Here is a 23615-nt window from a genome sequence, read left to right as displayed (position 1 = left end):
ATCAATGGAAGAGGATAGAAAGCCCAGAGATAATCTATGGTCAACTAATCCATGACAAAGGAGGCAAGGATAAACAGTGGAGAAAAGGCAGCCTCTTCAATAAGTGGTGCTGGAAAAACTGGATGGCTACATGTAAAAAAATGAAATTAGAACACTTCCTAACACTCAACATGGATTAAAGACCTAAATGTAAAGCCAGACACTATAAAACTCCTAGGGGAACACATAGAAAGAACACTCTTTGACATAAATTACAGCATATCTTTTTTGGCCCACCTTTTAGAGTAATGGAAATAAAAACAAAAATAGATAGGTGGGACCTAATGAAACTACAAATCTTCTGCACAGCAAAAGACTGTATATGCAAGACGAAAAGACAACCTCAGAATGGGAGAAAATATTTGCAAATGACAACACAGAAAGGATTAATCTCCAAAATATATAAACAGTTCATCCAGCTCAATATCAAAAAAACAAACAACCCAATCAACAAATGGGCAGAAGACCTAAATAGGCATTTCTCCAAAGAAGACATACAGATGGCCAAAGGGGCACATGAAAAGCTGCTCAACATCACTTATTATTAGACAAATGCAAATCAAAATGACAATGAAGTATCACCTCACACCGGTCAGAATGGGCATCATCACAGAATCTACAAACAGTAAATGCTGGAGAGGGTGTGGAGAAAAGGGAATGCTCTTGCACTGCTGGTGGGAATGTAAATTGATACAGCCACTAATGAGAACAGAATGGAGGTTCCTTGCAAAACTAAAAATAGAACTACCATATGACCCAGCAATCCCACTGCTGGGCATACACCCAGAGAACACCATAATTCAAAAAGACACATGCACTCCAATGTTCATTGCAGCACTATTTACAATAGGCAGGACATGGAAGCAACCTAAATGTCCATCAACAGATGAATGGAGAAAGATTTGGTACAGATATATAATGCAATATTCCTCAGTTGTAAAAAGGAACAAAATTGGAGCATTTGTAGAGATATGGATGGACCTAGAGACTGTTATATGGAGTGAAGTGAGAAAGAGAAAAATATCGTATATTAACACATATATGTGAAATATAGAAAAATTGTGTAAATCCGCCAGCTTGCAAGGCAGAAATAGAGACCCAGATGTAGAGAACAAACATATGGGCACCAAGTGCGGAAAGTGGGGGTGGGGGGGTGTGGTGTGGTTGGGCGGGGGAATGAATTGGGAGATTGGAATTTCCATGTATACATGACTAATAAGAAAAAATATCAAATTGTACACTTTAAATATATGCAATTTATTGTATGTCAATTGTATGTTAATAAAAGTTCTTGAAAAAAAAATCAAAAACAAACTGACTGCTAACAGTTTGTCTCAAGTAAGTCTCATCAGGATCTGCAAGCATCTTTCTATGATTAATTTCACTTTATTGCAATAGTAGGGCTTGCAAAGTTCCCATGAGAAGCCCTGCACAAAGTATGCCAGCCTTCTGATTAAAGTTGCTAACAGAGAAAAGAGAAGAATCTACGCATCAAACTTGGCTCAAATGAGGTTATGATTAGATACATTCTGTATTATACTATCACATATTTTGACCCCAGGAGAGGTGATTTTTTAAACAGCCATAGTACTTCTTCTTGTCTGCTTGGAAGCATACGTTCATTGCAGTCAAAGTCCTCTATATAAACGGTGATGGTCATGAAGGCAGGGGCGTTCAGATTCACTTGGACACATGAAAAAAAGAAATTTCACACATAGAATGAAACCAATGTGGTCATGTGTGAACATTTTTGCAGAAAAAATTAAAAGTTTTTTGAAAAATCTTTGAGTAACCTGTAGTCTTTTGAAAATATTCTGAAACTTCTAGATCATTGCTTATTTTTAAAAGTACCCAAATTAGTCTTAGCCTAAACAAGGGAGTCACCTGAGATTTTGACAAGCATCTTAAACAGTATACTTCTGTGGTTTTATACTTTTTTCACAGATCACTTTTAAAATATATATACTTTTGTAAAATTATAAAATTTGTATAAATCACATCATACTGTGCATATTCTCCTGAAGCTCATCGTGGTTATTCAGCATAACTTCAAAATTTATTCAGCATGTTGATGCATGTAGGTTGAGTTGCTTCATTTTATTTATTGAATAATATTCCCCTTGTGAATTTGATTTTCTATTTTAAAATTAATATACATTTAGATTGTTGTTTTTTCTTCTAGTAAAAACAGTGCTGCATTGAACATATCTCTTTGTTCATGTGTTTGAGAATTTTTCTAGTTCATCTGACTACAGGTGAAACTGCTGCTTTTCGAGTCCCATATCACTGTACTGAATATTGCCAATTTGCTCTTCCAAAGTGTTGTAGCATACAATTTCTGTTTTTCCTGACAGTAAATGAAGATTCCTGTTTACCCATATCCCGTCTTTTTCTGGCGTTTTTGTTTTAGAGTTGTATAATTTTAATAGAAGTATTTTTTATTAAATGAAAAAAGTTGTCTTGAAAGAATTATGATTAGTGCATGCAAGCTGAAGCTGAAGAGGAAAATGAGAAACTTGCACTCAGCTAGAAATAACTTCATGCTTGTTCTGCTTCTGTAAGATATGCTTGCTGCGCCGAGATAGGAACAAGATGACCTAGCAATCAACTGTAACCATAAGATGTTCTGATAAGTATGGAATGTTCTGCTCCTGCTCCTGCAAACTTTTGTTTGGAAACTCCTTGTGCGTAACCCATAGCAACTCCTGAACTCAGTAACTGCGCAGCCCATAGCAACCAAGCAACCAATCTACCAATGCTAACGGTAACCTTTTGCTTTGAGCCCTATAAAAGTAAAGCTCACCCTGAGCTCAGGGCCCCAGAACTTTAGAGCGTTAGCTCGCCTGGGACCGCTGGCTTAATAAACCTGAGTTCTTCAACCCTCCGAGAGTGGTTCTTGGTTTGTCGTCGGACAGATTTCTGCAACAAAGCTATTCTTATTTATACATGGTTGGTTGAGCATTCTCTCTGTTTGCAATCATCTTATGTATAAAGTATCTCCTTACCTAAGTCCACATATTTTAAAATATTTTGGTAGTAGTAAATACCATACATTACAGGGTGCTTAAAAAATGTAGTGTCTCTTTCTCTTATACAGAATTTAATGCACTAGGTCAAACTAGTTCCTGTGTTTTTCAAATTTTAGAAGTCTTTACTTTGAAGTCTTTCATAATCTTTAATAACTTGCCTCTGTTTTTCTAATACAGCAGGGAGACATGTCAAAATCTTCCTGTGATTAAGGAAATATCCTTTTTTTTCTCTTGTAAATCAGTTTATTTCGCTCCCTTGTAAATTTAAAAAGCAATAAAACTTCCCTTAAATAAGGTGGATTCATGAGTTTCATCTATGATTGGCTTCTCTCCAGCTGTTCTGTTTGATGAAAAGTTTCACCATCCATTTTTTTATTTGCATGAGAACATGGGGGTGCATTTTGAAATCTCTTTTGTGCCAACACAGCTAGTTGGCAATAATACATAACATGGCATAATTTACATAATCTACCTTCTAAAGATCCAAAAATCTATCCCTGACACTCTATTTTTTTTTATTAAAAAAAGTGTGTCTAGTGTAAGGAACAAATGCATGGACTAATTTGATAATAGGGTTGGATTGAGCAGTTAATTCTGAGTGAACTGCAGAGATTTAAAATTGAGCATGCATAGAATAAATGTAATCATGTTAAGAAGTGTATCAAAATGGCTCCATAGTTTCACAACTTGGAAGAATCCTTCCCTGTGTCAAAACCAATCTTTGCAATAAAGATGGCAAAGTTTTGATCCATTCTTCATTGATAACAAAATAGCAGAGTTATATAATTTTGAAAATAAAAAACGAACGCGGGCTTCCTAGGTGGCGCAGTGGTTAAGAATCCGCCTGCCAATGCAGAGGTCACGGGTTCGATCCCAGCTCCAGGAAGATCCCACATGCCGCGGAGCAACTAAGCCCGTGTGCCCAAAAAAAAAAAAAAAAAAAAAAAAAACGAACGCAATGAATTTGTAAGGTCTTTAGGCAGCATGAATCGTCATTGGTCATCAGAAATGCACACTGGGGGAGATCTTAAAATTATAATTAAGGGGCCATGTATTTAACCCCAAACCAAACATTACTAAACATCAGGAAATAAATACCCAAGAGTAATCTTAAAAAAGATAATGTGTGTGGCTAAATTCTCATCCTAAATTCAATCCCTGGGGGATCATCAGGATATTATTTTGGGAGTGAAATCTTTTGAATTTATGAGTTATGATGCTCAAGCCTCCCTAAATATTAGTTAATTCAAATGTAATGAACATCCAAAAGCCATAATCAATGCTTAAACCTTGTGAAAGATTACATAATATATACTGCAGTGAAACCTTACAGATTAAATATATGTTAAATGACTTTTTATTCAACATGCTTTTATTGCATCAAAAAATTCTTACCGGAGAGAAATCAACGTTTAGGGATTTGAAAGAAACATATATTTCATGGTGGATATTAACTCATGGATATTGCCTTAAAGATTATTGAAGGTATAAATGAGACTATTAGAAAGTTGATGAATCTAGTTTGCTTCCTTTAGGGTTCATATAAAATAATATAAACATTCCTATCATATGCAATATTGTAGTATTTTTACGGTGAAAATAACTTCAATAGTTTTCTACAGAGTACATACAGGGTTTGTTATTCACACCTGACAGAACACTGAGAAACACAAAATAAAAGAGCTAAAATGTAAAACAATATTTTTATCAAAAATATTCTTCCTAGTTACTCTTGGATAGATGTAAAGTGAATTAGAAATTGGTATATTTAGAAATTACTGACAAATGAATTATGACGTCTCAAAAATTTTTCTCAAAGGTATTTGAGTTTATCATTCGCCTCAGGTGTGGAAGAGAATTTAACAAGTACTAAAAAAACAACACAGTCTGTACTAGTTTTTCCTTTTTAACTTTCTGAAAGCAATGGTTGGTGACCAAGTCATCCCATGCCTCTTTCCTCTACCGCCCACTGTCAGGTCTTGTCGCTGTGAAAGTCCCTGGAGCTGAGCCCAGGACTGAGCACAGGGGGAGTGGGGAATGGAAATAGATGTGATGCTCTGACTGACGTCCCCACCAAGCGGCCCACGTCCCACCCGTAGCGGTTTGCATTTCACATTCGTGTGTGCACTTCCGGCACAGACAACTGCACTCCTTGCTTAATTACACGAAGTTACATTTTAATCGCAGGAGACATTCCCGCACCCAACCATCGCCCCACAGCGACTCGGAATCCAGGCGCGAGTTCTGGTACCGCCGGCCCTCAGGAAACAGCTGCGGGGCGCCCAGGCCCCGCCCCGGCTCGGCCCCGCCCTCCCGCGATCCCCGCCCAGGCCTGGCCGCTATCCACGCCCATTTCCGGTGGCGCTCCGCCTAGGCCCCGCCCCCAGCGGTCCCGGAAGGAGCGCGCGTGCGCGCGCAGTGTCCCCCCGCCCGGAAGAGGCTAGCGGGGGTTTGAAGTGACACCGCTGTCTGCGACCTTTTGTGTCTTAGATTTTAAACCTGAGCGTCTCGGTCCGCGGCCTTAAACGCCTGGAGACTTGGGGTTGCTACGGACGCGGAAGTTCCCGCGCCTCTCACCTTGGGTAAGTTCTGGCGTCCGGGTGAGCGTTCCCCAAGCCTGACCACTGCCTGCAGGGTCGGGGTCCCCGTTGGTTTTGGGTGAAAGTCTTTGTGAGGCCGTCCCCGCGCGTAGACGTGGGGCCTTCAGGCCGGTAGAGCCGCCCGCCGCGCGGTGTTGCGGTGAAAGCCTTCCCTGACCACCCCTCCCAGCCCGCGGTGTTTAGCGTCGGGGGAAGATGGGCTTTTGAGATGGAGGCGAACACTGTGCGCCTCTCTTCTCATCCCCGTCCGTCTTGGCCCAGAGAGGCCTGGCTTCTCTCCCTGGCCCTGGGATTCTGCAGACCCCACCGCCTTCCTGAGAACCAGCCCCTCGTCCCTCCCCCTCCCCCCCTTTAAAAAGAGTCCCAGTGTCCCGGAAGGGCACACTTTTCAGAAGGATGGGATTTAGGACTGAAGAAGTCGGGGTGCCCCAAGAGCAAGTCACCTTTGCCACGCGGGCATCTGGGGCTTTGTGGAAGTGATGATAGGAAAGCGGTAGGGCAAGGGAGTGAGGCGGGTCAGGGGAAAGAGAGACAGGGAGAGTGAGGAGAGACAGAAAAGTGAGAGGGAGAATAGACCCGTGAGGCTGCCCATAGAGAGAAGGCAAAATAGGGGATCTGGGAAGGACTTGAAAAGAGACAAAGTGAAAGGGAAGAACACGGGAAAGTAGCAAGAGGAGAAAAGAAAAGAGAGAAACATAGAGGAAAGGGAGGAGCTCCAGAAAGATGAAAGGGAGCAAAATAGGGAGAGGCTCTTGGTTAGCGGAAGTGGGGGCCAGTTTGGCAGAAATCGGTCGGTGGAGAAACCAAGCACCACACTCGGAGGGTAGGAGAACTCAGGTTTATTAAGCCGTTGGTCCCAGACGAGCTGACGCTCTAAAGTTCTGGGGCCGCGAGCTGAGGGTGAGCTTTACCTTGTAGGAGTCAGTGCACAAGGTTACAGTTGGCATTGGTTGATTGGTTACCTGGTTCTTATGGGCTATGGGCAGTTACAGAGCGCGGGAGTTGCTATGGGTTCCGCGCAGGGAGTTTCCAAACAGAAACTTGCAGGAGCAGAACATTCCATGCTTATCAGAACATCTTATGGTTACAGTTGATGCTAAGTCATCCTGTGCCTATCTCGGCGCAGCAAGCATATATCTTACAGAAGCAGAAGGAGCATGAAGTTATTTGTAGCTGAGTGCAAGTTTCTCATTTTCCTCTTCCCCAGGAAGGTCAAGGCACTTGAGACAGACAGAGTGGTTAGGAGAAAAAGAGTTGGGGGAGCTGAGTGCAGGGACAGCACAGGGCCTTAGGGTTGGCAGAGTGAGACACAGCACTGAGAGAGCCTAGGCGGCTAGGGATGGCAGTGAGTCGGGGCAGAGGGGGTGTGATAGGAAAGACAATGTAATGGAGAGCAGAGGGAACAGAGAAATGGGGGGAGAAAAAGGCAGACACATAGAGATTGGGACTAGGCTGGAGAGAAGGAGAAAGTGAAGTTGAGGTAGGTTTTAAGACTTTGCAAAACAGGTGTAAGGAAAGGGATAGAGAAAAGGGGAGAAGGAGCAGGGGATGTGAGAGGAAACACAGAAAAGGAAAACCAATGGAGAGAAACAAGGAAAGGGAGACATAAACCGATTAATAGACAGAATTACACAGTAGGGTGAAAGAAGGGGAACGTGATTCTGCATGAGTGGTGAGTTGGTGGGATATGGCTGATTAAGTTGTGATGTATTGACTTGTTACATTATATATTGAATTTAAAATTTGGTTAATTGTTTTCCTTTTACAGATGAGAATGAGAATTGCAAACTTCCAATTTCTAAGGCTTCTGCATTTTATCATTATTTGTCTCAGAATGTAGCTTCCATTTGCAACCCTTACTCAAGGCAAGAGTTAGGGTCTCCATCTTTTCTTGGAATGGTGTGAGGGAGGGGAACTGGGACCTAAAATTAGTGACTCTGTCCCTATATGATGCTCTCCAAAGGAATAGTAAAACAATTGCTTTCTTTTCTTTTATGTAGATGTACATTTTTCTTTCTACCCCTCTTACATATACTGCATTTTTTTAGGCATATTGAATTAAATCTTAGTATACTGAATTCTGGCTGTTCTGGAAATCATTCACTTCTGAAATGAGCTTTGGTGACTTGTGATAACCAGCTCTTATCATTCTTTTCTAAACATGAGGTAGTCTCAATTTTTTAAAAAATTTGATCCAGAAGTCATTAGATAAAAAAAAGCCCCAAATTGTTTTCTCTTTTCAATATATTGTATCTGGTTCTGATTATAAGCCCTGAATTCTTTCTACCCTTTGTCATAGGTTAAAACGTTCTTTAGTACTTAGTAAATAATTTTAGACTATTTCAATATATACTTGGTAAGGCTGTCTGTGATCTTAAGAGTTAGAACGTAGGTTATGAGTTAGTCTAATATTCAACAGCTTCTTTTCTTCCCTTTATGTGATTTATTGAATTAGTGAGCCGTGAGCTACAAAGTAGATGTTCCCCTCAAGTCCGTTTTGTCCATTCTGTGAACATATTGAGGGATGGACTGGATTGCCTTGAAACTTTATTCTAACAGAGGCCATCTATTCATGGCATAGAGATTTGCAGTGAGTTTCTTTCCATAGCTAACCCTCTTTAAAAGTTTCAGCACCCAAATCTGTGTTCTTTATTTTATTTTTCTTCAATGTTTCACTGTGATTTTCTGCAAAAGAGGGAGTAAATGCTTGAGATCAATGTATTTAAAAGTACAAAAGGGGTGTCTTTTGCTCAGCTGTATTAAAGATGATCCTGGGATTTTTAAAAGGGGAATGAGGTGGTAAGGACAGACTGCCCAGTGCCTGCTCTAGGCCACCCTTTGAAAATTCCGTTACATGCAATTCTCACTCAGCTCAGATCTTCTTTTGTTTTGTTTGTTTACTTTCTTATTTTCTTATTGGAGTATAATTGCTTTACAATGTTGTGTTAGTTTCTGCTGTCAACGAAGTGAATCAGCTATATGTATACATATATTCCCTCCTTCTTGGACCTCCCTCCCACTCCCATCCCACCCATCTAGGTCATCACAGAGCACCAAGCTGAGCTCCCTGTGCTGTGCCACAGGTCAGCTCAGATGTTCTTAAGGTAACTTCCCTTCTGGGCCTCAGTGAACCTACCTACAACATAAAGGTGGTAAACAAGATCAGGGTTTCTGAATGACAGTGATCCCTGAAATGATGGACAATATTGTGTGTCTATCTGTGTGGCCTTTTTCTGCAAGAGGGTGACCATTGTAATTATAAGCTTAGAGGAGTGCCAGGCCAACAACAAGGATGAAAACTGTTAGGAAAGATGCAGAGCCCAGAGACAGAGTCTGTGTCAGAGTTCTGTCTCCGCATCAGAAATAAATCTGAAGTTAGATCATTTCAGTACGTTGCATTTAACCCTCTACTGGCTTCCCATTGTTTTCAGGACGAAGTTCAGTCTCCTGGATATGACACCAGAAAGCATAGGCAACAGAGGAAAGCATAGGCAACAGAGGAAAACATAGTTGAATGGGCTTCATCAACATAAAAAACTTTGTGCATCAAAGAACACTATCAACAGAGTGAAAAGGCAACCCACAGAATAAGAGAAAAATTTTGCAAATCGTATCTCTGGTAAAGGATTATTATTTCGAGTATATAAAGACCTCCTACAACTGGAAAACAAACAACCCAACTACAAAAGAGGGAAAACACTTGGGTAGACATTTCTCCACAGAAGATATACACATGGCCGGTAAGCTTACCAAAAGATGCTCAACATCCCCAGACGTTAGGGAACTAGAAATCAAAACCACAGTGAGATATTACTTCACACCCCCTGGGATGGCTGTTATCAAACAAACTGAAAATAACAAGTATACGAGAGAATGTGAAGAGATTGAAACCTTTTGCATTGCTTGCAGAGATAAAGTGGTGTAGAAGCTGTGGAAAACAGTATGGTAATTTGCTCAAAGAATTAAACATAGAATTACCATATGATCCAGCAGTTACACTCCTGGACGTATACCCGCATGGCAGAACGATATCTCACCCTTTTTTATAGCCAAGCAGATGCAACCCATTATGTACATGTTGTCAAGATAAACAGTGATTAGTCCTCAAGTAAGAGGACATGATGGCACCATTTGTCAAACATAGTTCATCACTTTTGCCTCCAGCTGTTGCTTGAACCCCATCTAATCAAGCTTTCCTATCTACTGTTCCACTTTCCTTTCAGAGGCTGTAATGTCTTCCCTGTTTCTAAACCCAGTGGTTAATTGAGTCTTTGTCTTGTCCTATCGGCAACTGTTGATCACTCCCTCTTCCTTGAGATATATACCTATATTTTTCATGGCTTTCAGGACATCCCAGTATTTAAAAACAAATTTTAACTATCATTTAAAATCTGGCTATCTGTTTTAATTTTCTTTTCTCCTTGTTCCCATCTCAGTTTCTTCTGGTTTTGCCCTTCCCCTGGTCTCTGATTGGGGAAGGGCCCCCAGCTTAATCTGGGGACCTTATTTGGCCACACCCATTGACTATCTTATGGCTTTAGACACCTCGACGTCTCTCAGTTCCATATCTCCATCTCAGACTCACCTCTCAGCTGCAGGCTGCTGTTGTCCAGCTGTATCCTTCACATCTCTGCTGGGGCGTGTAAGAGGCATCTTCTCGCTGCATTGTCCAGACATGACCTCCTGGAATCCCCAGTTGTGTCCCCCCCCCCCCCAGTCCTGCTCATCTCCTTTAAGAGCAGTGTCGTACTTTTGGACTTCCCTGGTGGCCCAGTGGTTAAGACTCTGCGTGTCCAGTGCAGGGGGCACGGGTTTGAGCCCTGGTCAAGGAAGTTCTGCGTGCGGCACGTTGTGGCCAAAAAAACAATAGAGCAACCTCATACTTCTCGGGGCCATTGTGACCATCTCAGCGTGTTTTTCAGATGTACAGGCTATTACATTATTTGTGTTTTAACTTCAGATAAAAAAGAATTAGACGTTAACTGGAGATGGATGAGACAATACATAGTGTCCAGAATTCACTTGGGATGGGGAAGAAAAAACATCTTAAGACCATGGGCCTTGCTGATCTGCTTCCCCCAGTACTTGTGTGACCTCATCTGCTTTTCTCCTCCCTTCTCACTGAGGTTGAGCCACACAGATGTGTTTGCTTTTCCTGGAGTCAGGGTCACCACTGCCTCAGGGATTCCTAGAACTCTTTGACCCCTCAAATGCACATGGTGATCTTCCTCCCCCAGATCTTTGTTCTGATCACACACCTGCCCCCATTCTCAGTGGGGCCTCATCTGAGCCTCTCATTTAACTTTCCAGCCACACTCCTACCCCAGCCCCAGCCTGTAATGCCTGCTCTGTGTATTTCTCTCTGCTCCTTCCCCTCCCACTGTCCAGATACAGGGCAGCGCCCCAGGACAGAGCAGGGCCCCAGGGTGGGAGGTGTGCTGGGGTTGACCTCTCTGAAGGATGCTCAACCCTGACTTTACATTAGATGGCTGAGCCAGTTTTAGATACCTCTTTTGTGCCCAGTTCCATAGATTTTTCTTCTAGGTCATGGCTGACTGGGGCCCAGCCTCCATGATGTTTAAGTACTCTCAGGGGATCGAATTTGTATCTAGCCCAGAACACTAGGGCTCTGGCTCATGTGTTTCTGAGGACTGAAACCTGCCCTTAAACTAGAGGGGCGGGGGGACGGGAGGGGGGCTGTCCTCTGCATGGCATTTGGTCAGGGCTGGCTCTCTGCCTTGAAGTGGAGGGTCAGTCCTTCCTAGATGCCCACTGTGCAGCTTGTGTGTGGGCTTAACCGGCGGGGAGTGAGTTCAGAAGAAAGGGGTCAAAAACCTTACAGCAGAGGACTGTCTGTTCCACATGGTGAGGGCTTCCCTGTACATGTGGTTGTGGCACAGGAAGGGGGTGTGTTGATTCTAAGCATTAAGTGGCATATTTTGACACTCAGGTTGACATCTTAAGACTCCTGTTGCCTGAGAAGGAAGCCCTGAAGAGGAAGAAGAGGAGGCTCTTTCTCAGGTAAGATCATATTCTTAGTTCAGTCCTCTCAGTCCTGAAATGCCATTTGGACTGATAATCTCTGACTCTCAAGTATCCTGCCTGACAGGTTTGCTCAGACTCGCCCCAGGGCCTTCCTTCAATCTTCTCTCATCGCTACCCAAGTTCTATTCTGTATGTTTACATATTATATGTATTTATGGAGATCAACATTAAGTTTTTTAATGTATTTTTCCAACTTTGCAGTGTTTTTCATAACCAGGCTACTATAGAATAATAATGTTTAATATAAATTAAAATAAATTTAATCTTAATTAAATTTAGTACAACTTATACATGTTCATTATACCAAAAATGCTGAAATGCACAAGTAAAAATTAATAGAAAATGAAGCTATATTTTGAAATGTCATTTTAGACACCAGCACTTTTGTTTCACTTAGTTTCAGTGTGTGTGTTTGTATGCACACGCTTGTGTGTGTGAGCAGGAAGGCATGGTGTGTATAAACGACACCATCATTTCATAAATAAGTCTTGTATTTATATTATCTTTGAAAGGATGTCTTACATGCTTTCCATGTCCTTGAGTTTTCTCCTGTCCTGCCATGTGAATGAGTTAAGAGCAGCATGCATGTGTGTGTACATGTGTATATAGTGACCTTTCAGCCAGTTGTGTGTTTTCAGGCTTGAGCTTGTTTCAGGTTTTCTCAGGAAAGAACTATGTCACGTACTTTTAGTGTCACATGGGATACTTAAATGTGTGATGCTGTAGGTTCTGTTCTAAAGCCGGACCACCTGGTTCAGGTGAGGGCGCCATCATTTACTAGCTGTTGAATAGTTGAGTTGCATGTCTGTAAGGTGGGAGTAAATTGGATGCTATGTTGTTATATGAGCTAATACTTAAAAAACATTTAAGGTAACGCTTACTTTGCGGTAACTTTTGGTTGTTACTGTAATTATCGTTATCTCATTTTTTCAGTTCTCGCCTTCCTTTCAATCTGCTGTGAACTTTGTCATCCCTGAAGATGTTACCTCATCTGGAAGTTAGTTATCATTTGGTGTATAATATCTGCAACTTGCATATAGACAATCCTTTGTTGAACTTTTTTCATTTGTGTATATATGTGTGTGTATGTGTTTTCTTGCATATAATTTTAAATTCCTCAGTAATTTAGTGGGTTTAACATTCTCTGATAGAAAAGTGTAATAAAGCAAAGTTAGGAATATATTACTTGCTCAAGATTCTCTTTTGCGACTCTGTCAGAACACTTACTTCTATCTAATTGACCCTGACACCTCTCTACTCTTCTTATTTTTGTGAAGATAAGTACTCTTCCTGATGGCCTCTTGGGGACATGTGTTTTCATTTCACGAACTGTTGACATTCAGGGATGTGACCACAGAATTCTCTCAGGAGGAGTGGGAATGCCTGGACCCTGCTCAGAGGGCCTTGTACAGGGACGTGATGCTGGAGACCTACAGGAACCTGGCCTCCCTGGGTGAGGATAGTTTCCCTCCAGAAATTGGGATCTGCTCTTGGGTGTCTTTGCATTTATCTTGAGTCTTTTGGGAACCCCTGCCTTGCTGGACTAAGGCTGAAGCCATGTTGCTTTGGAAATGAGAAGCTGTGTAATGGAGTGTCTGGAATTTAAACCTCCCCTTCCTTAGATGATCTGCCCACTTCCTGCTAGGTGTTGGTGGTTGTGAAAGTTGAGTAAGTACAAAATCTTATGGCGACATTTTAAAATGTCTGCTTGGTTTTACTGCTGCACTGTTGATTTAGTAGTTCTTGGAAGAAAGCTGCATATCTGTATGTTTAAAATACTCTTTAAGCATTTGGAAGAAGACAGTCATTAAACACCTTTGTGGAATATTATTCTGTCCCATCTGTAATGTCCTTTTCAGCTGGACAGACGGCTGGAATTGTGTTATGGAAAAGCCACAGCACATCATTCACCTTTTCTCACATAAGCAGGAATCTCTCTTTCTGAGGTGAATATTAGTTTCCTTCTTGGAGCAGGGGAGAGAGCCGTGGCCTCGGAAGAGTGAGGTGAACATAGCAAGGAAAAAAAAAGCCAAAAAACAGACAAATCAGGTGGGAGGGAATGTATCAAAGATATGAACATAAGGAAGAACTCAGATGGCAAAGAGGTGACTGCTTCATCACATATTTTTTAGGAAATTCTTTCTAAGGGTGAGAGGTCTTTGGGAAAACAGAAGTTGATTGCTGTGAGCTCTCAAAGGAATTTATTCTTCCTCTCCTCTTATTCATATGTCTTAAAAGTTTGTTCCCATCCCAGTGGTATTGCAGCTCATTGCAAAGACAAAGGCAAAGTGTTTTTCCTGACTCACAACATTCTCTTATCTGCCCTCTGTGACTTTTTTTGTATTTGGACTCTGGGGGACTGGCCTCTTGTGGTAGGCTCAGTCCACACACATCTGAGCTGAGGTCCCCCTTGTCCCGGCTCCTGTCCTCCAGCTTCCATGCCCATTTCACATACGTGAGCGAGCTTCTTTGGGGGATGGGGGACAGTGGCTGCTTTTCCACTGTGTCTGGGGCCCCAGGCAAGTACATGGGCCTGTCTCAAGCCCTCTCTGCCCCTGCAGGTGCCTCAGCCGTGTCTTCATTTCTGCTTTTGCCTTCAGGAGCATGTGTCATGGGACTAGCATGAATCTTTTGAGATGGTTACTCAGCAGTACTGTAAACATGGTGGGCAGAGAGAAGCTTTGTTTGGTCCCCAGTCCTTCACGGGGAGCGTATCTCAGGCACAGCCTGGGGTGTGTAGGCAGACCCCAGGGCCGATGTCAACCTCCCACAAAAATCAGAATCCCTTGCTTTGCTCTCATATCTTTTCTTTTTCTCTCTCTGGCAGTGCCTACTTAGTATGGGAATGTGGAAAAACTTGGGCTCTACCTGATTTCATATTTTTTCAGATTTGTGTGATTCTGCCGCTGAAACTTGCTCCTGAAATACATCTACTTGGCGCCTGAAATGTTATTCTCTGTTTTCTGCTGTGATAACTCACCCTTTAGGTGCTAGTCAACCTTTAGTGAACTCTCCCAGGAGGAGTTTGACTGGGGAAAAGAAAATTCCTGGTGGAGAGTGCTTTGATTTAGATACTACAGTATCATCATGCTGTGTAGGGCAGTGCCCCTGAAGTAACTGAGTAGAGCGGTCAGCGTGTTGCAGGGTGCTGAGGTAGAAAGTATCAGGAGAGCCTGACATAGATGGTTCCAGTTGTTCTTCTGTTGCAGGATTTTACAGAGTGAAGCAAGACACCGAGGCTATACGCAGCAAGCAGTGTTTATTTGTGCCGGCCCAGGCCCATAGCCAAAGGCCAAGCCCCGAACAGAGCAGGGCAGTTTCTTTTATACCTTTCTTTAAGCTCCTATACATTAGGCTTTCTTTGTCTGGCAGATAAGGTAACAAGCAAGGTAGCATGTGATTTGGTTGGATACTCTTCTTTCATGGCCTCTGGGCTGTTTTTAGAGTTACAAGGGCTACATAGTAACAGAGGTAGGCAGGAAACATGCAAGAGGAGTTTCAGAGTAAGCAGGCACCTATAGATACCAACTGGGCCCAGGTACATTTCTCTCTAGTTGAGTTATGGCTTCTGGGCCCTAAAGCTCCTAGAGTTCCCACCACACTTCTGGGTTTTGTGGGTCATCACACCAGTGTCTCTCAAGGGCAGTGTGGGCACTGTTAAGTATACTAATGATCATCCTGTTTGATTTGGGGTTGTCTCAAGTACAGGGATTTATTCCAGGGAGAAAATCACCAAGCTCTTAACCACATATCGGTGAGACCATTGGCCAAACAGTTGTTCTTGCAACAGTGTTCCTTACATGTGTATGCCATGGTTTATTCTTCAGAGAGTATGATTAGCATTCATACTTTTTGTATGCAGAGTGTTTTCCTCATGAAAAATTTCTGGATTTTTTTCAGATATCTCTTCTGCATACAATAAGATGAGTATGTAGTTTTTTACCCCCTTCCTCCTATTGTTGTGGGCTGTTATACTGATAGATATTCATATGTTGAATCAACTACCTTGGAATTCTTGTAATAAGGCCTCCTTGTTTATGATGTATAATTTTAGTATGCTGTATATTCAGTTGGCTAGTATTTTGTTGAGGATTTTTCATGTATATTCATGAAGTTTATTGGTCTGTGGTTTCTTTTGTTGTGATGTTTTTGTCTGGTTTTGGTATCAGAATAATGCCAGCCTCATGGAATGAATTAAGAAATATTCTTTCTTTTCAGACCTGTGGTTGCCAGGCTGAGGCAGTGGGGGAGGGAGGGATTGGGAGTTTGGGATTAGCAGATGCAAACTATTATACATAGAATGGATAAACATTAAGGTCCTACTGTATAATAAAGGGAACAATAGTCAATATCCTGTAATAAACCATAATGGAAAAGAAAAAAAAGAGAAATGTTCTCATTTTTATTTCTTATAGGGTAGGTCTAGTCATAAAAAAATCCGTCACCTTTTGTTTGTCTTGGAAGTCATAAATTCTCTCTCATTTTTAAAAGAAATTTGCTAGAGATAAAATTGGCTGACTTGTTTTTCTCTGTCAGCACTTCAAATATGTCATCCCATGGCCTCTGGACTCCATGGTTTTGGCAGTAAATCAGCTTTTAATCTTACTGTGGATCTTTCGTATGTGATGAATACCTTCTCCCTTGCTGCTTTCAAGAGTCTCTCCCCGTTTGTCTTTTTTTTTTTTAAGATTTATTGTATTATTTATTTATTTGTTGGTTGTGTTGGGTCTTCATTACTGTGCATGGGCTTTCTCTAGTTGTGGCTAGTGGGGGCTACTCTTCCTTGCGGTGCTTGGGCTTCACATTGCGGTGGCTCCTCTTGTTTTGGAGCATGGGATCTAGTAGTTGCAGCTTGTGGACTCAGTAGTAGTGGCTTGCAGGCTCTAGAGCGCAGGCTCAGTAATTGTGGCTTGCGGGCTCAGGTGCTCTGAGGCATGTGGGATCTTCTGGGCCCAGCAATCGAACCCATGTCCCCTGCATTGGCAGGTGGGCTCTTAACCACTGTGCCAGCAGGTAAGTCCCTTTCCCTTTGTCTTTTAACAGTTTGATTATAATTTGTTATGGTGTGGATTTCTGAGTTTTCCTACAAAGGGTTCATACAGTTTTTAGATTTGTAGATTCACATCTTTATTCTCATTTAAGAAAGTTTTGACCATATTCAGATATTCCTTCTGCCTTCTTTCTCCTTCTCTTTGGGACTCTCATATTCATAAGTTGGCCCGCTGATGTATCTACAGGTTTCCTAGGCTCTGTTCATTTACATTCAGTCTTTTTTTCTTTTTGCTTCTTCAGCTCTACAATATCTGTTCAGTTTCTTTTTATAGTTTCTATTGCTTTATTGATATTCTCTGTTTTTTTAAGTACTGTTTTCCTTATTTTCATTAATTCTGTTTCCATCATTCCCTTTAGCTGAAATAGTTGACTTAAAGTGTTTGTTAAGTTTGTTTATTTAGTTTGGGCTCCATTATGGACAGTTTATGCTGTTTATTTATTGATTTTTCTGTATGGGTTATACTTTGTTGCCTTGCTTGCTTTATAACTTTTTGTTTAAAACATGGGATATGTTGCATATGTTGAAAGTGTGGAAGTCGTAATCCACTCCCCCCCACCCTCGCCTGTCCTGGACTTTGTTGTTGTTTCTTGTGATTGCTGGTGTGTCTTTATTTCTCTCGACTAATTTTGTGTGATGTGTTTTCATTGCTGTGTGTGGCCACTGAAGTCTTTATTGGCTTATTGGTCAGCTAGTGATTGGGTAGATTTCCTTAACCACCAGGAACCAAAACCAAACCACCTTATACTCTTTGTAGATGAGCTCTGTGTGTTGGAGAATTCCTTACACACTCAGGCAAGGAGTTTACAACTCTTCCTTAGCATTCGCTTCTTGCTAGCAGAGAATCTGATGTTCAGCTGGAGGTGAAGGCTTAGGAGCTTCTCAGGTCTTTTCTCACATTTCCAGTCCTAGGCATGCCCAAATATATCTAGATTTCCTGGAATATGTGGGAGATTTTCAAACTCCTTAATTCTCAGTACAAGTCACTCCCCACTTTTTCCTCAGGATTTTCAGTCTGTTGTTTGCCCAAGTTGTTATCCCTTGCCCTAGGTGGCAGTGGCTACTATATTTACCTTTAAGTGTTTTTGACCAAGCCCTCAGGTTAGCGCTTCCACCTAGGTATAGTTTTGCAAGTACTTTGAGCCAGTCCTTCAGGTATCCATCAGGCAGATCAAAACAGAACAGAAGAAACCAAAACACACCAAAACACCGAACCAGGCTCATGTCAACTGCTGGCATCATTTCCATCATTTTAATTGTTTGTCCCGGAAAATCTTTCAGGTTATTTGTTTGGTTGCAATTTGACTTACAATGATGCAGCTCAGTGGTCTGAAAGTTAGGAAGGAACTGAATCTCAGGTAAAAAAATTTCTTTGGGAGACCTGCAATCCAGTGAAAGAAACACGGTTTTCTATCCATTCCTCATCTTTCAGGCCTCAGCATTTATCTGCTCCCCCGCATGTGACACTTTGATGGCCTCCAAGGGTGATGGAAAAGAAAGGGCTTCTCCAAAACACTTTAACAGTTTCTTTAGAGTTCTGTGATCTCATAATGGAAAGTTGTGATTGTCTTTGCTAATTCACCACTGAGAAAAATGTAGTAAGAAATATTCTCAGCTCCCAAGCTTGTAAAAACATTGTTTCTTTACTTTTATGCTAAAGGTTTTGAAATATATATATCTCTCAAGTCAACCAAATTATTTTATGCATCCGATTTTGGAATGCTTAGTATTTTAAATCAGATTTCAAATGTTTTCTGTAGAAAACTGTATTAAAATATTTCTGATATTGAAGAAATATTTGTTTTCCTCCCTTAGAAATCTTCAGTCCACAGACTTCCCAAATTGTAGTGGGCTTGTGAATTCCCCTCTCCAAATGATTTCTTTTTTTGTTGTTGTTGCCGTGTGCAAGCTTTCTTTTTTTTTTTTTTTAGTTGCGGTGAGTGGGGGCTACTCTTCGTTGTGGTGCGCGGGCTCCTCATTGCCGTGGCTTCTCTTGTTGCAGAGCATGGGCTCTAGGCGCGTGGGCTTCAGTAGTTGCAACACATGGGCTCAATAGTTGTGGCTCACGGGCTCTAAAGCACAGGCTCAGTAGTTGTGGCACACGGGCTTGGTTGTTCCGTGGCATGTGGGATCTTCCTGGAGCAGGGATCGAACCCGTGTCCCCTGCATGGGCAGGCAGATTCTCAACCACTGCGCCACCTAGGAAGTCCCTCCAAATGATTTTTTTAATCCATTCTTCATTGTAATGAGAGCTTTCACCATACACTTATTTCTCACTTTGAAATCCTGAGACTGTGCCCTGAAAATCCCTTGTTACCGGTACGGACAACTGACATAATCACTATACAGAAGAATCCCCTTTTACATCCAGAATCCATGTAGTTCATTCCCATGTGTTGTAATATTTTTGAATCTGGTCTGATGTCTCTTAATAACTCAGTAAACACAAGTTTTTGTGTTCTCTTTTGTCACAATCTGGTGTAATATGCTCATTTTTCACATCAAAACTCTTAAAATATGGTAATGTCCCTCCTCAGTATTCATTTATATTTCAAAAGAGTATCATTTTCTAGGTTCTCATGTGCAAAATGCATAACTTGGTCTCCAGTTTTTCTGCTACCTGATACTGAGTATATCATCAGCTTGATGCCAGGCTAATTCATTTTTCCTTGGATCAGTTTTTTTATTTCCTCCAGTTTGTTGAATGATCATGGCATATGATGGGATTTCTCATAAAAATCTCACACTTAGTTAACATCTGGAACATTTAATTTGTCAGATTGAAAGTCACACATTTAAATATTTCTCCATAATCTCTAGGTTGTTTCAGAACAAAATTTTATTATTGCAGAGTGTCTGAACTTGTCTATCATAGGCATGAATAACGTAATTATATAAATATCTACGTAATAAAAGCATAACTTTTCATCTACAGTCATTATTATGGTTTCCTTTTTACTACTGGAAAATGTTCCGTGTGTCTCACCACTCACCTATGTGACTGCTTCAGAACACTGCTTAGGACTATGAGAGAGATGAGTCAACAAACAACTAAATATTGTAAAAATGTACAATTTACATTTTCCTGATAATTACAGAGCATTTTGTATTCCTTGTCCAGAAAAGGCAGGGCCAAGACACTCTGGAGTCATAGTGCTTCAGAATGTAGGGGCTGACAGGTAGGAAACACGCCACAGCTAGTACAGAGGTGTTCACTAGCCATAAAATGGGGTTATTGAAAATGGCCAAAGAAATGTGAAAGATGGAGGAGAGGGTATAAAGAGATACAAAGGTGCCCATCAGGACGAGGATGCTTTGGGTGGCTCTGGACTCAGGCGGGCACCTGGTGGAAACATTAGTCCTACAAACGCATTGGAGCCTCTTCTTGTGCTTGTGCAGCATGAAGATCTCGGAGCTGCTGGCCCAGAGCATGAGCCCCAGGCATAACACATCAGGGAGCAATGACAGTGGTGTAAGTAGTGAGGTTGTCACTTTGTCCTGAAGGACGGCAGAACAGTATCTGAAATCTTTTCTCTCTGTGCTGTTTTTGACACTCCATTTGCCAGTTATGCACATAGGAGCAACTAAGTTTATTAACATGCATAGCATCCAGCACAGCAAATTGGATTATCCAGTGTACCTGGGAACGTTTCCTTTCATCTCTGCTCACCTGGAGTTCATGTGGCTAATTTTGATGAACTGGAAGATGCCCAGGAGGCAGGTGGTACCAATGGACACAGCCCTGCGCCCTCTGTGAACACAGAAAACAAGTTTGCATCCACTGTCACTGAGCAAATGGGTCCACCCCAAGCTGCCATTGTGTTGGTGACTCCTTTAGACAGAATAACCAAGGAGCTGGCTCTGGTCAAGTGTTAAAGGGTGAAATCTGTCCACCTTAACTTGTATGCAGTGCAGTGAATGAAGACATAGTGGTAGAGAAGAAAGAAATTCCCCAGGATTCCAGCTCTATCCTGGAATGAAAAGATCATTCCCTTTGCCATATTACTGGAGGCCATGCTGCCAGTTCCAAGGCACTCATCTTCATCTTCATGGCCAGAAGGTCCTCGCTGGGAATTTGTGGCATGAGTTGCATGTGTCATGTCGATTGTAATCCATTGGTTTACGTTTACTCTTAATTCTTGCTCAAAGAACACATACATTGTTTCTTGTGTGTTAGAAAGCCTGCAATTTTTGATCATATCAAGGTTATGATATAAAGGTTAATACCTTTAAATAACACTTTCAGTGCATCACTGGTATGGACATTGCACGTATGTTCCATTTTAATATATTCACCACTGTATGATATGGCCTCATGGTATTTTTATTTAATAGAGGGAAAGTACTTAGGCATAATGCACATACTGCTTAGGAAAGGGCTGGTAGCAAATACTGTGCCCATAACCACTTTGTTATACTAGTAACTCAAGACAGCTGGGTTTTCAAATAATTCACGTCTATATTTAGTTTTGTGTCTTATACCTTGACATCTTAGTGTCAAGTGTTGTATTCTGTTTTATAATGTTAGTCTTAGAATCTTCTAGTTATATATAAAGATTGATTCTGTAAGTCAATGTCAATTAAGAATAAAGCTTTAGAATTTATAGTGAAATGTAGATTGTATAGTAGAATGTATAGTACTAAAAGAATGTGCCCCATAACCAAATTGGATTTAGTGAATACAATATTAGGATGTCCACAGAAAGACTCATTTTCTTTGATGTCAGGACCAAAGTGCAATGCCATGTATCACAGTAAATGAAGAGTAACATTGCATAATTAAACAGTTTATGCCTCACCCTAAATTATGGGCCATGTAACTTTAATAAATGATGTGATGTTGTGACAGAGAGATAAAGTTATTACTATTTTCATTTCAGATCACAAATTTATCTATTCTGGTGGGAATCAAGATGGCGGAGTAGGAGGACGTGGGCTCACTCCCTCTTGCAAGAGCAGTGGAATTACAACTTACTGCTGAACAATCATCCACAGAAAGATACTGGAATTCACCAAAAAAAAAAAAACCCCACATCCAGAAACAAAGGAGAGGCCACAATGAGACGGTAGGAGGGGCACAGTTGCGTTACAGTAAAATCCTATAAGTGCTAGGTGGGTGACTCACAAGCTGGAGAACAGTTATACCACAGAAGTCCACTCACTAAAATGAGGGCTCTGAGCCCCATGTCAGGCTTCCTAACCTGGGGGTCCAGCAAAGGGAGGAAGAATCCCCAGAGAATCAGATTTTGAAAGCCAGTGGGATTTGATTGTAGGATCTCCACAGGACTGGGGGAAATGGAGACTCCATTCTTGGAGGGCACACAAAAAAGTGTGCTCACCAGGACCCAGGGGGAAAGAGCAATGACCCCATAGAAGACTGAACCAGACCTACCTGCTGGTGTTGGAGGGTTGCCTGCAGAGGTAGGGGGCAGCTGTGGCTCACCGAGGAGAGAGGGGCACTGGCAGCAGGGGTTCTGGGGAGCGCTCATTGGCATGAGCCCTTCCAGAGTCCACCATTAGCTCCACCAGAGAGCCTGTAAGCTCCAGTGCTGGGTCGCCTCAAGCCCCACCCATTGGCAGACAAGCAGATTAAAGTTTTACTGAGCTCCGCCCACCCAGCCCATCTCACCATCAGTCCCTCCCATCAGGAAGCACCCATGAGCCTCCTACACAGCCTCCTCCACAGGAGGGCAGACAGCAGAGTCAAGTAGTATAAACAGTATTTCATCTTGTGGAACTGAAAGGCACAGCCACAGAAAGACAGAGAAAATGAAAAGGCAAAAGACTTTGTAACAGATGAAGGGACAAGATAAAACGCCGGAAAAACAACTAAATGAAGAGGAGATAGGCACCCTTCCAGAAAAAGAATTCAGAATAGTGATAGTGAAGATGATCCAGGACTTTGAAAAAAGACTGGATGCAAAGATCAAAAAGTTGCAAGAAAAGTTTACCAAAGACCTAGAAGAATTAAAGAACAAACAAACAGATATGCAACACAATAACCGAAATGAAAAATACATTAGAAGTAACCAATAGCAGATTAACTGAGGCAGAAGGGCGAATAAGTGACCTGGAAGACAGAATGGTGATAATCACTGATGTGGAAAAGAATAAAGAAAAAAGAATGAAAAGAATGGAAGACAGCCTAGGAGACCTCTGAGACAACATTAAATGCACCAACATTCACATTATAGGGGTCCCAGAAGGAGAAGAGAGAGAGAAAGGACCCGAGAAAATACTGGAAGAGATTCTAGCTGAATGAAAACTCCCTAACATGGGAAAGGAAATAGCTACTCAAGTCCAGGAAGCGCAGAGTCCCAGGCAGGATAAACCCAAGGAGAAACACGCCAAGACATATAGGAGTCAAATTGACAAAAATTAAAGACAGAGAAAAGTTATTAAAAGCAATAAGGGAAAAATGACAAATAGCATACAAGGGAACTCCCATCAGGGTAACAGCTGATTTCTCAGCAGAAACTCTGCAAGCCAGAAGGGCGTCGTATGATATATTTCAGGTGATAAAAGGGAAGAACCTACAACCAAGAATACTCTACCCAGCAAGGATCTCATTCAGATTCGATGGAGAAATCAAAAGCTTTACAGACAAGCAACAGCTAAGAGAATTCAGCACCACCAAACCAGCCCTACAACAAATGCTAAAGGAACTTTTCTAAGCAGGAAACAGAAGAAAAGGACCTACAGAAACAAAAACAAAACAATTAGGAAAGTGGCAATAGGAAGATACATATCGATAATTACCTTGAATGTAAATGGACTAAATGCACCAACCAAAAGGCACAGACTGGCTGAATGGATACAAAAACAAGACCCATATATATGCTGTTAACAAGA

General features: G+C 41.6%; 1 protein-coding gene across 1 annotated transcript in view; it reads left to right on the top strand.

Annotated features, from left to right (window-relative positions):
• Positions 1–9155: 9155 nt before the first annotated feature.
• The window catches only part of LOC130838281 (zinc finger protein 665-like), a 74341-nt gene continuing 59881 nt past the window's right edge, over positions 9156–23615 (top strand). Inside the window, exons 1-3 of the mRNA XM_057711138.1 lie at positions 9156–9408; positions 11619–11689; positions 21644–21829. The gene's annotated coding sequence lies outside the window, so the exon portion shown is untranslated. The remainder of the gene's footprint in view (positions 9409–11618; positions 11690–21643; positions 21830–23615) is intronic.

This window comes from Hippopotamus amphibius, chromosome 16, assembly GCF_030028045.1.
Source record: "Hippopotamus amphibius kiboko isolate mHipAmp2 chromosome 16, mHipAmp2.hap2, whole genome shotgun sequence".
Classification (NCBI taxonomy): Eukaryota; Metazoa; Chordata; class Mammalia; order Artiodactyla; family Hippopotamidae; genus Hippopotamus; species Hippopotamus amphibius.
The sequence above is the reverse complement of the archived record's forward strand: the minus strand, read 5'-3'. Positions and strand labels throughout refer to the sequence as shown.